Below are 10,920 nucleotides of genomic sequence, written 5' to 3' on the forward strand. Positions count from 1 at the left end.
CATATATATATGTCTCAAGCAAGATTTTAAAATGTATATATCGAAAGCAGCACTTTTAAAATGTAAAATATATTGGTGATCGAGTCACGCAAGGCACGACCAATTTACTAGTTGGACTTCATCATTGCGTTCATCTCTTCTTCGAGGCTATGGAAAAACATTTAGATCTTGTTCGATTATTTCCAATCCATGTAGATTAAAAAGGATTGGATGAAATTTTGACTTGCTAGGGATTTAAACCCCACTAAATTTCGTTCAATTCGTATGGACTTAGATTAAAATGAATATGCCCTTAAGTTGGCTTTTGCTATCAAACCGACATAGGACAATTTCTATACTATTCAAGCCGGCCTAACAATTTTTATGCCAAGTTTACATTTGAGATGTACTTGACATGATTTGTGAGTGATTTCAACCTACCATAGCTTAAGTCCACCATGACCTATATATAGAAACGACTACAACAAATTCAATAGAGGACAATAGACCCAAATCATTCTTCAACTTACTTTTCATTATGTCTTATACTTTGTCTAACTTTTTCAACCCTTGGATATTGCTTCTGTCTTGATCCAACAAACAAATGTGGTTGGCTGACGCTGACCTAGGCCAACCCACTGATGTTCACTTCAACTAGTCCCTCCCAAATTAGAGTTTCAAAAGTACATTTTTTAGTTTACATGAAAACATGTTATTTTTCATCATGTAAGCATGTTGATTATCCTTTTGTTGATGTGCTTGTAAACCTTGCCATTCTTCACCATGTAAGTGTGACAGCTGCAACTCAAGCAACTTCATATCTGCCCAACAAAAATCTATAAGACACCCTTAGAAGTCACTAGCAAGGCCGATTTTCTTGCCTTTACTAAACCTAGATTGACTATACTGACTCTAAGATCAACCAGGACAGTTTGGCCTGCCTCTACTAGATTTTTGATTCGTTCTTCTAGCTCTTTAGAGTGTGAGACCAATATTCATGTCAACACACTTTTAACTACAAAACCATAACCACCTAGACTACCTAGATGCATATAATGTTTTTTCATGGTTTGTTTTAGATTTTTAGTCTACATAGTTCATGTTAAATCTAAACCTAGAGGTCATTGGTAAACAATATTCACATAGGATTACTAGAAAATAGGCAGTAGGTCAACCCAAAATTCCCAATTTGAATATTTGTATTCAACTATCTAATCCGAAGAACAAATTAAACTATTCTTATGGCCTTAGGTGTCTCCATGAGATCCTCAATAGTCTATTACCAATAAGGTGGTATTAGAATTGTCCAATACCACTTGTTAGAGGACAAATTTAGTTATTATTTTTTATGATTGTCTTCTTTGTCTCTTAAAAAAACATCACCTCTAGCTCCTAGTTGATCTATATTCTTTTATGACATAGCCCCTATTCCTTGGAATAACTTACTCCCTCCCTTCCAAATTATAATTTGTTTGACTTTTTTTGTGATACGTTTAACCGGCTCGTCGTATTCAATTTTTTTGCGAAAATATGAAAATTTCACAGTCATATTTAAAGCATATTATATTCTAAAAACAATATCATAGCAAAAACTAACAATAACTATGATTTTTTGAATAAGACGAGCTGGTCAAACTTAGGATAAAAAGTCAAATGAATTATAAATTGTAACGGGGGAGTAGTATTCTTTGAGTCCTGCAAATATTACCATCTGCACGTCAAGTCTACATAAAAGTCATAGATAGGCACTTAAGAAAAAAATCCAAAATTGAATCTTTTTAAACCACTATTTTCTCAATGATGTCATAAACATCATTGAGTACAAAATCGAACACAAGAAATTTTAACATTTCTAAAAATTATAGTTTTACGTTTTAGCCCCTAAAACTTAAAAATGTTAATATTTTAATTATAGCTCAATAAGTGTATTTGTGCTCACTTGATCATATACCCAAGCATTCAAAACGTTTATTATATAGTTTCATAATATTTAGTTAGTTAGTTTCACAGCTAGTGGATTCAGGCTTAGCTTACAAGCCCTATGTGGGCCAGGGTAATTCAATTGAAATGTGATCAATGTTGTTGAACTTATACATAGGGTGTTGTACCAGTGACAATATCACACTATTGTGGTGACCTTATTAGGTGTGCTAGACTAGGAATCATAAAGTTGTAATGGACTTACTGTGAAAATATAACTTGTTATTAATGTGTAGTTGCTATAGAGTAAAAAATACCAACATATGAATTGTGCTCACAATCAAGAGTGGCATAAACTTATTCTTTAGTAGAATTTGCATCGTTCAACTAGTGACATTGGTTTTGTTCATCGGACCGAATATAATCTAATGGATGGATCAGTTTGGATCATGATTAGGTTGTAATATGCACCTAGTTAATAGGTTCTAAGGTTCAAGGTAACTTATGATGTGTTTCTTACCATGAGCGAAACAAAAGAAACTTTCTTTGACTTGGTCCTCGTGACATATTTTCCCACACTTGTGTGGTATTATTCATTGTACTTAAACTTTCTTTTGTCCCCCTTTGCTACGTGATGTTGTTATGTAGACTTTAAGTTAAAGTTCAATGAAGACGGGTTTGAAGTAGGATTGCGAGTCTCATTCATCTATCTACATTAGATGGAGGGAGTACTCCACAAGGAACTTTGTGGTATAATTTTCTTTCAACCATTAGTTCTTTTTTAATCAAAGTTGTTTATTTTGCAATGATAACATTGCAGTGTATCACTAATGAATTCATCATATATATGAACAGATAGATCCTAATATACATGTCTCTTGCATTTGGTTTGTCCTTAAACTAGGTGTGATAGTGATGAAAGCTGACCAATGTTCTCGCACAGATAACTAATGGAGAAATTTTGTTTGGCAAGTAAGCTTTGCTAGAAGGAAAACAATTTAGGCATGCATTGAAAATTAAAAATGGTCCAAGATAAATTTGGTAGAGTGACATAAATAACTAATTAAACCAATAGTAAGATGGGCTAAAATTGCATACGTGAGTGCCCCATGATAGAACATACATCCATGTGATTGAAAAATACATGTGTTTCCCCCAATTTATAGCTGAGATGTGAAAATTATAGCTATAGAATGCATTGATATATAGAAAAGTTTAGAAGTTCTAGAAAAATGTGTGGAAGTTCCAAAAAATATGGATACTTCAAAGAACATAATTGAGGTTTGCATTGAGTCCAAAAAATATAAGCATTGTATTGCTTAAATGTACATGATAGTGCTGATGAGTGTAATCATGAGACAATAACCATTATGAAGTAAGGATTGACTAAGATTATATTTATAAATACATGGTTGATGAAGGGTGGTTGTCTTTCAATTGTTGGTGACAATTATTTTTTGCCACATAAGCTATGGGGAACAGGGAAGGCTTGTGTTGACACTCAAAATTGGCTAGTAACAATTCGAAGGAGGTGAATAATAGCTACTTAAACCAAGCAAGATGCAAGGCCGAATTGTTTATTTAAATCTAACATTATGGGGCTATCACTCAGACAAACAAACATTTCCCGAATTTGATGTTAAGATTTGGAAGTTATGGCATTGGGAAGATGATCACATGCTAAAAAATCTAGAGGTTTAGCAACGACGTGAAAGTTTCGACAGAGGACCCAAAGTTTTATATTGACTCCAAAATAGAGTTATACATGTATTGAGGTGTAGACAAGTTGCTTAATATTGGTGTTTCGTATACCATATGAAGGTTTTGATACTATGTACATATATGAACCACAAATGTAGGATTTCGGCAAATAACATCGCTAAAAAGCTATCATTGGCTTCCTAGCAGTAGCTTTTCAGAAAAGCTCCAAAAGCTACAGCTTAAACAAACATGGCCTAACTATAGATAGGGTAGGATAGAAGTGTGTGTGTGTGGACATGATGTCACTTTGGGTGGGGGGTGTTTACTTCCTACCACCTAAACTTTAGTCAACTAACAAATAATATGACTAAATGAGGCATACTAAATAAAAATTTTAGGGATTAAAGTTTAGCCTCTTAAGTTTAGGAGAGTGACTAAAGGAACCAAACACCCCCTTAGAAGAACTACTAGTCTAATACCCGTCTGTTGTGACAGTACCCAATCATATTTGATGATATTGATTGGATGAATAAATGACGCTTGAGAGTCATAATGGACCCTCCACATAAAAACACCCATAATAAATGAACTTAATGTCAAAGTGAACATATTGTTCATATACCAGATATTGAACTGGTAAAACAAATATTACACTTGATCTTAGCCAAAAGACCGAAAATGAGTTGAAAAGGAGCTTCTATGCTCAAATTAAATTATAGCCAACATTTTGGCTTAGGACTTGGGAGCGAGAAGATGATGTAGATCTGATGCTCTAACCAAAATCATCAGGTAACACATCCAAATTCATTTATAGTGATGGCTTAACAATTTTCTCCAAGTTTAGCAAGACATAGAAAAGCATAAGTACGCCAACAAGATCATTACTGAAATTTCAAATACAACAAGTTTATCCTCTAATGCTTAACATGCTTACTGAAATACATACTTGCTCTTTCCTTTAGAGTATCATATCAAACGAAAAAAAAAATTCCGTTTTTACAGAGCCTTGTACTCATTTCCAATTGCATAATTGGTTTCACTTAAAATTCAATGTGCGACGGCGGAAGAAGCGGACGGAGGTTGTTGCGAAATAGACGGGGGTTTGTTGCTAGAGCGGCAGCTGTGAGAATGTTGTTTTGTGAACAAATAGGATCTGGATGGGATATAATCTGGAACCGCGGGTTAATTTTGAACAAATACAAGAGATTCTTTGTAAAAAGATGACGTGAGACGACCGTTGAAACTGGTGCTTTAATATAATAGAGATATAGTACATGAGTGGTATATATAGCGAGATGGGAGCGCATGCAGAGTCGAGTGCAACCCTGAACAACTTTCCTAATTAAGAGCTCGTCAGATAATAAGATGGACTAATATATATGTTTTGAATACAGACATATACATACCCGGCCGAATGGAATCCAAAGCACGGTTGGCTGGGAGACTGTCATCATCTATGGTCTACCACCATGGCTATATATGCACGCTGTCGATCAATGAAGCTACGCATCTCTATAACTCGTGCCGAAATAGCTAGCGTGCCTGGAAATTATTAGGTTTGCTGAAATTTACTGTCGGGAGGAGTTGTGACCCAGCTGCACATGCGCTGCGGGGCGGTCCCGTGCTGCTTGGGGCGGCTGACGGATGGAAGCTGCAGCCTGCAGGCAGGTCCACCTGGTTTATACGATGGTTCTGTGTGCATACTAGCTAGCTAATTTCGAGTATTATTTCCATGGAACTAAAGCAAGAACACCTAGCTAGGGACGACGTACGAAGCTTGAGGATCGTCAGGCTCCGGTGGCGGATAGCGCCGGCCGTCGTCGTCGTCGGGGACCAGGTGCCAATCAGGCAGCTGCCATGCATGGACCGGTGCATGTGCAATGTGGAGGAAGACGAGACCCACATCCGTGGAAAAGCAGGGATATACATGACTGCTAGTACGTGTCCCGTCGCTAGCTGCATAAGTATATGTGTGTAAATGGGCCGCATATGGACCGGCCGGTCCATGCATACGCATGAATGCATGCGGCGCGCAATATGTGGACGTGCATTCTTAAGGCTACAATAATAGTCTGTCATTTCGTGTTCTGTCATTACTGTTCTGTCCATTCCGTGTTTTACCTGCTTGCCTTTAATTCTCTTCGCAAACACACATTTGCCTTTTTATTTAAGCAAAAGCGTATGGTGGTACGTGTCTGATGACTAACGATGTACGAGGGAATTTCTTCCGGTATGTGCTCTCCAATGATGAGACCATGTAAATAGTGACATATATCGAAGTATGCATGATACTGATGGTTGCAATGTAGTGGTGAAACAAATATATTATAAATAACAAAATTTATGTATAGACAGAATAACAAATTGATTATGAAACATTTTCTCATAACGGTATAACACACATTTTGTATATAAATTATCGTAGTATACTGGTATTATATATTCCCGTTGCAACGCACAGACATTCATCTATATATATATATATATATATATATATATATATATATATATATATATATATATATATATATATATATATATATATATATATATATACTGTATTTATATATTACACCTGGGTGCATTCAATATAGAGAATGCACCCAGGCCGAACCTACGCGCCAAGAGCACCTGGTCTGAGCCAACCGCCCCACCCAGGCCGAACCTACGCTTCGTCTTCGTCCCTCCCGCACGCTCCCGACAGAATGCTACAATTTTCGAACCAGACCAGCAGTTGCATCTAGTTATATAGAAGTTGCAATCACACCAGACCAGCAGTTGCAATCATATTTTTTTAACAAACCAGACTAGCAGTTGCAATTACACCAGACCAGCAGTTGCAATCATATTTTTTTAACAAAATTTTCCAGAGTTGTTCAGTACTTGCAATCACATCAGAGCAACTCAGCAGTTGCATCCACACCACACCAGTAGTTACAATTACAACACACCAGCAGTTGTAATCATTTTTTTAACAGATATTTGAGTAGAATTATACAGCAGTTGCAATCACACCTAATGCGGGGTTGCAATCACACCACACCAGAAGTTGCAATTACACCTCTTTGTCCTGACACTAAAACCAGCTAACTTTGCATAGTCAAGGTAAAAGAGGTAGGCTTCTTCCCTTGTATCAAATGTTTGCCGCACCTTGGGGACAAACACATCAAGTATGTTTGCATCCTGCAGAACAACACGCAATCATGAGTTTGCAATTAGCGGATACACATAGTTGCAATCAACAAGCAATAAACGTTGCAACTGGAGTAACAACACAACATGCAATGGTAATCAAGGAGTAAAAACAGAGACTCAAGTTTGCAATTAGAGGATACTCGCGACGGGGGGCAGGGAGGCGTGCGTACAGGTGGGCCGAGGGCGTGCTCGAGGCGTTATTGCACCCTGGGTGCATTCAATATAGAGAATGCATCCAGGTGCATTTTAGTGCCGCCGTAAATATATATATATATATATATATATATATATATATATATATATATATATATATATATATATATATATATATATATATATATATATATATCTACAACTATTAAGACTCTAACGTAGACCACTGCCGTGCCCCCGCTCGCGCTTCGCATGCACCAACCTCCCTGCATGCAAGCGGCACAACCTCCACTGCATGCAAGCTGCATGCAAACCACATGCAAGCCGCATGCAAGCCACATGCAAGCCGCACAAGCTGCTACACAACCTGCATGCAAGCCGAGAAGCTGATGCAAGCATCGTGTCTCCCTCCACTCATGAAGCGTCGTGGAAATTGAGGGGGCTGGCCTGGTGGCTGGCTGTTGTTCGCCTGTCCCTCTGCTGCAAGCCTGCAGTGCTGCTCAGCTGTTGTCGGCTCGATCGGTTCCCCTACCCGGGTAGCGCTAGCCGGCTAGCCCTATGGACTCGAGGCCTGGTTCACAATCTTACTCTTACCCGCTGGCCGCAGCCGCTTGTAGCATCGTACAATCTACAATTTCCAGTTCGAGAATAAAATCAGCTAGATAAAAACCACAAATCCAACAAAATCTAATATGTACCCGCACAAAAATAATTAGCCATATATACTTTTTAATTTAGGAACCTAGCGAGGCGCCACCCATCGTGTTTCCTCTGAGGCTCTGCGATCGTCGTTGTCTTGTTGCATGCACTGAGGCTGAACGCGCTGCTGCTGCTCCTCTGCCTGTGCGCGTTCCCCGCCCCGGCGCGGTCGCAGAACACGACCATGGCCACGGCCGCGCCGGTGTCCATCGAGGGGTTCAACTGCACCGCCAACCGCACGTACCCATGCCAGGCGTACGCGCTCTACCGCGCCGGCTTCGCGGGCGTGCCGCTCGATCTCGCGGCCATCGGTGACCTCTTCGTCGTCAGCCGCTTCATGGTCGCGCACGCCAACAACCTCTCCACGACGGCCGCGCTGGCCAACGGGCAGCCGCTGTTCGTGCCGCTGCCCCTCCTGGTACCCCAGCTCGTACGCGGCGATGCAGTACCAGATCGGCTCGGGGGACACCTACTGGATCGTCTCCACTACCAAGCTGCAGAACCTCACGCAGTACTAGGCCGTGGAGCGCGTGAACTCCACGCTGGTGCCCACCGTCCTCGAGTCGGCACCATGGTCACGTTCCCCGTCTTCTGCCAGTGCCCGGCCGCCGCCGACAACGCCACGACGCTCGTCACCTACGTCATGCAGCCCGGGGACACGTACGTGTCCGTTGCCGCCGTCTTCTCCGTCGCCTATCCACAGTGAAAGACACGATGCGGCGGCCGCCTGTGCATGCACTGAAGTTGCGCGCTGCTGCTGCTCCTCTGCCTATGTGCGTTCCCCGCCCCGGCGCGGTCGTAGAACACGACCACAACCATGACCAAATTTATTCAACTAGATGGAGTTGAAGGCTGAAGGTACGACGAGTGATAAAACGATATATGATTTGTGCATAAATATGTGCTTCAGCTTGTGCAATATAATAGGTTGGAAATTTAACTGTCTGCGTGCGGTTATTAATGTCTTAGAAATTTTAACTCTCGTGGCAACGCACGGGCACATATCTAGTATATATATATATATATATATATATATATATATATATATATATATATATATATATATATATATATATATATATATATATATATATATATATATATATATATATATATATATTACCAGCGGCTCCACGCAAAAGAAATAAAGCAAATTAAAGGGCTCCGTGGATTCGTGAGGGTGGCACCTAATAATATTCCTGGGTTCATTGCCAAAGTGCGTGTGAATCTGAACTGAGAAACAAGGGGTGTTCGTTTCCAATTAAAACCGACTGAGCTGTAATTTATAAAGACAAAAAATATTGTAAAACAGTAAAAATCGATATGAATTAAGGGCAAGTGAAAAGGCCGAAACACGGACAGTCCGGGCTGCATCAGTAATGCACAGACGACAAGTCTAGATATATACTGTAAGCTAGACAATTAATCAAGTACTCCTTAGGCCGGCTTATTATTAGTGGTATTTAGTTGACAAATAACGCATATATAGGCTGCGTATATACACGCACTCATGGTCCAAAGTGAAATAAAATAGCAAACACTCTAGATAACAAGTTACTACTAGCTAGCACACATCCAATCTCCCATACGCATACTTTGTCCTAGCTAGCTATTCGTGCGTGGTTCGGCAGACAAAGGGGGGCATGGACACGGGACACCTGAAAAGTCAAGCGGAAACGTGCCCACGGCCGCAAGTGGCTTGTCGTCTACCTTTCCGGACGGCTTTCGGCGGTAGGATGGAGAGCGTACCTACTAGCTGCACATCACTGCGTTGCACCGCACCCATGCATCTCTGTAGCCAGCGTTCCGGCGGCCATACCACGCACAAACGCGTAGGCGCGCGCTTCTAATCTCATGAAAGGTTCGGAGCTCCGTAAAAATAACGTGCCGGGCAACTCTACAAATATAACGATTACTATTTGTTTTTTTATTTTTTCATACTTTATGGGTAGTAATATTTAAAACAATCCGGTGAAACTGTGGCAGATAGAGAAAGAGAATCAGACATTCGGGAATAATTGCTCACAATAGAGGAGAATCATGGGCTGATGGGCACATGGCAGTCAGCACACAGCGCTCGCTGCTTAGGTGGTCACTGCCAATTGGCCAGGGAGGCGCTCCGCCCTCGCCTATGGGTAAGAAAAGAAAGGAAAATAGGTTGAGGAAGCTGTATAGTTTGGGAGATGTATTGTTAGGGCGGATTTGGGTGGTGGTGTGGTGCTAGTGCGGGCCGCACGCGTCATTGCTATAGGATCGCAGGGACGCTGGAGGCGGACTGGCGGTGGCGGATGCCTGAGTCAGAGCCCGTCCGGCTGCCTCGGAGGTTGCTGCCTTGTTCCATTGTCGGATTCGTAGAGCCTGAAGGCGTGGAGAACGATAGAGGACTGAATGGAGGCGGCTGGCAACATAGGAAATGCAGCCACGCAGGTTTGCAAAATAATTGAAAGAATCTGTGTTCTCGCGGCTTGAGCGACTGAGGGAGGCCGCCAGCACCAGACTCAATTGGTGCAGTAGGAGGTCTTTTAGGCCATATTTTTAGGCTGAAGTATATTTTGGTCTAGATTTTTTTGTTGAAAAAATGCCTATATATAAGAGGGTTTTTGGGCTGCGCCCCGGGCCACGGCCCAGGTGGCCCAGGGCCCAAATCCGCCCCTGTATACATGTACGGTAGCAGCTAGCTATAGCTAGCGGACTTCCAGGAATCAATCAAAAGGTGGTGCATCTTAAGTCCATTTCTTATAAATTTGGTGGAACTACTACATTCCTAATATTAGTATTTAATTAGACGGTTGTCCGTATGTTACGACGGCTCACAACAATACACACGTAAATTATCTACCAAAAATATCTTATAATTTTTTATTGATTGTCTCCGCTCTCCGTATAATACTTTTTTATTTGACTAACTCATGTTGTTGTTTACTCTATCCAATATATCTTGATACAACACAACCAATGAAGTGAGCGATAGTTCACATGACTGACTGAACGAACAGAGATTATAGAATGACATAATTCCACCATACAGAGACCAAATAAGAGGAAGTTTGCGAGCTCAAGTTTCTAAAATAAGTCACATGAACTCAAACTTGTAAAAAAGATAGATCAAAATATGGAGTGGTTGCTAAAGTGAGGCATCAATAAAAATTGGATGCGCTCCATACAAATTATGGTACTTTATAGCAATTACTAACGTTTAAAACCAACAAATAACATTTCCTTTTACTGTTAGCATGACAAACCATTGCTACTCCATCCAATTCAGCAACCTCA

The 10,920-nt window shown here is 40.6% G+C and overlaps 1 pseudogene; it reads right to left on the reverse strand.

Moving 5' to 3' along the window:
- Positions 1 to 4,134: 4,134 nt before the first annotated feature.
- On the reverse strand, positions 4,135 to 4,284 carry LOC111590810 (uncharacterized; annotated as a pseudogene).
- Between the last annotated feature and the right edge of the window lie 6,636 nt (positions 4,285 to 10,920).

Source organism: Zea mays, chromosome 1, assembly GCF_902167145.1.
Source record: "Zea mays cultivar B73 chromosome 1, Zm-B73-REFERENCE-NAM-5.0, whole genome shotgun sequence".
NCBI lineage: Eukaryota > Viridiplantae > Streptophyta > Magnoliopsida > Poales > Poaceae > Zea > Zea mays.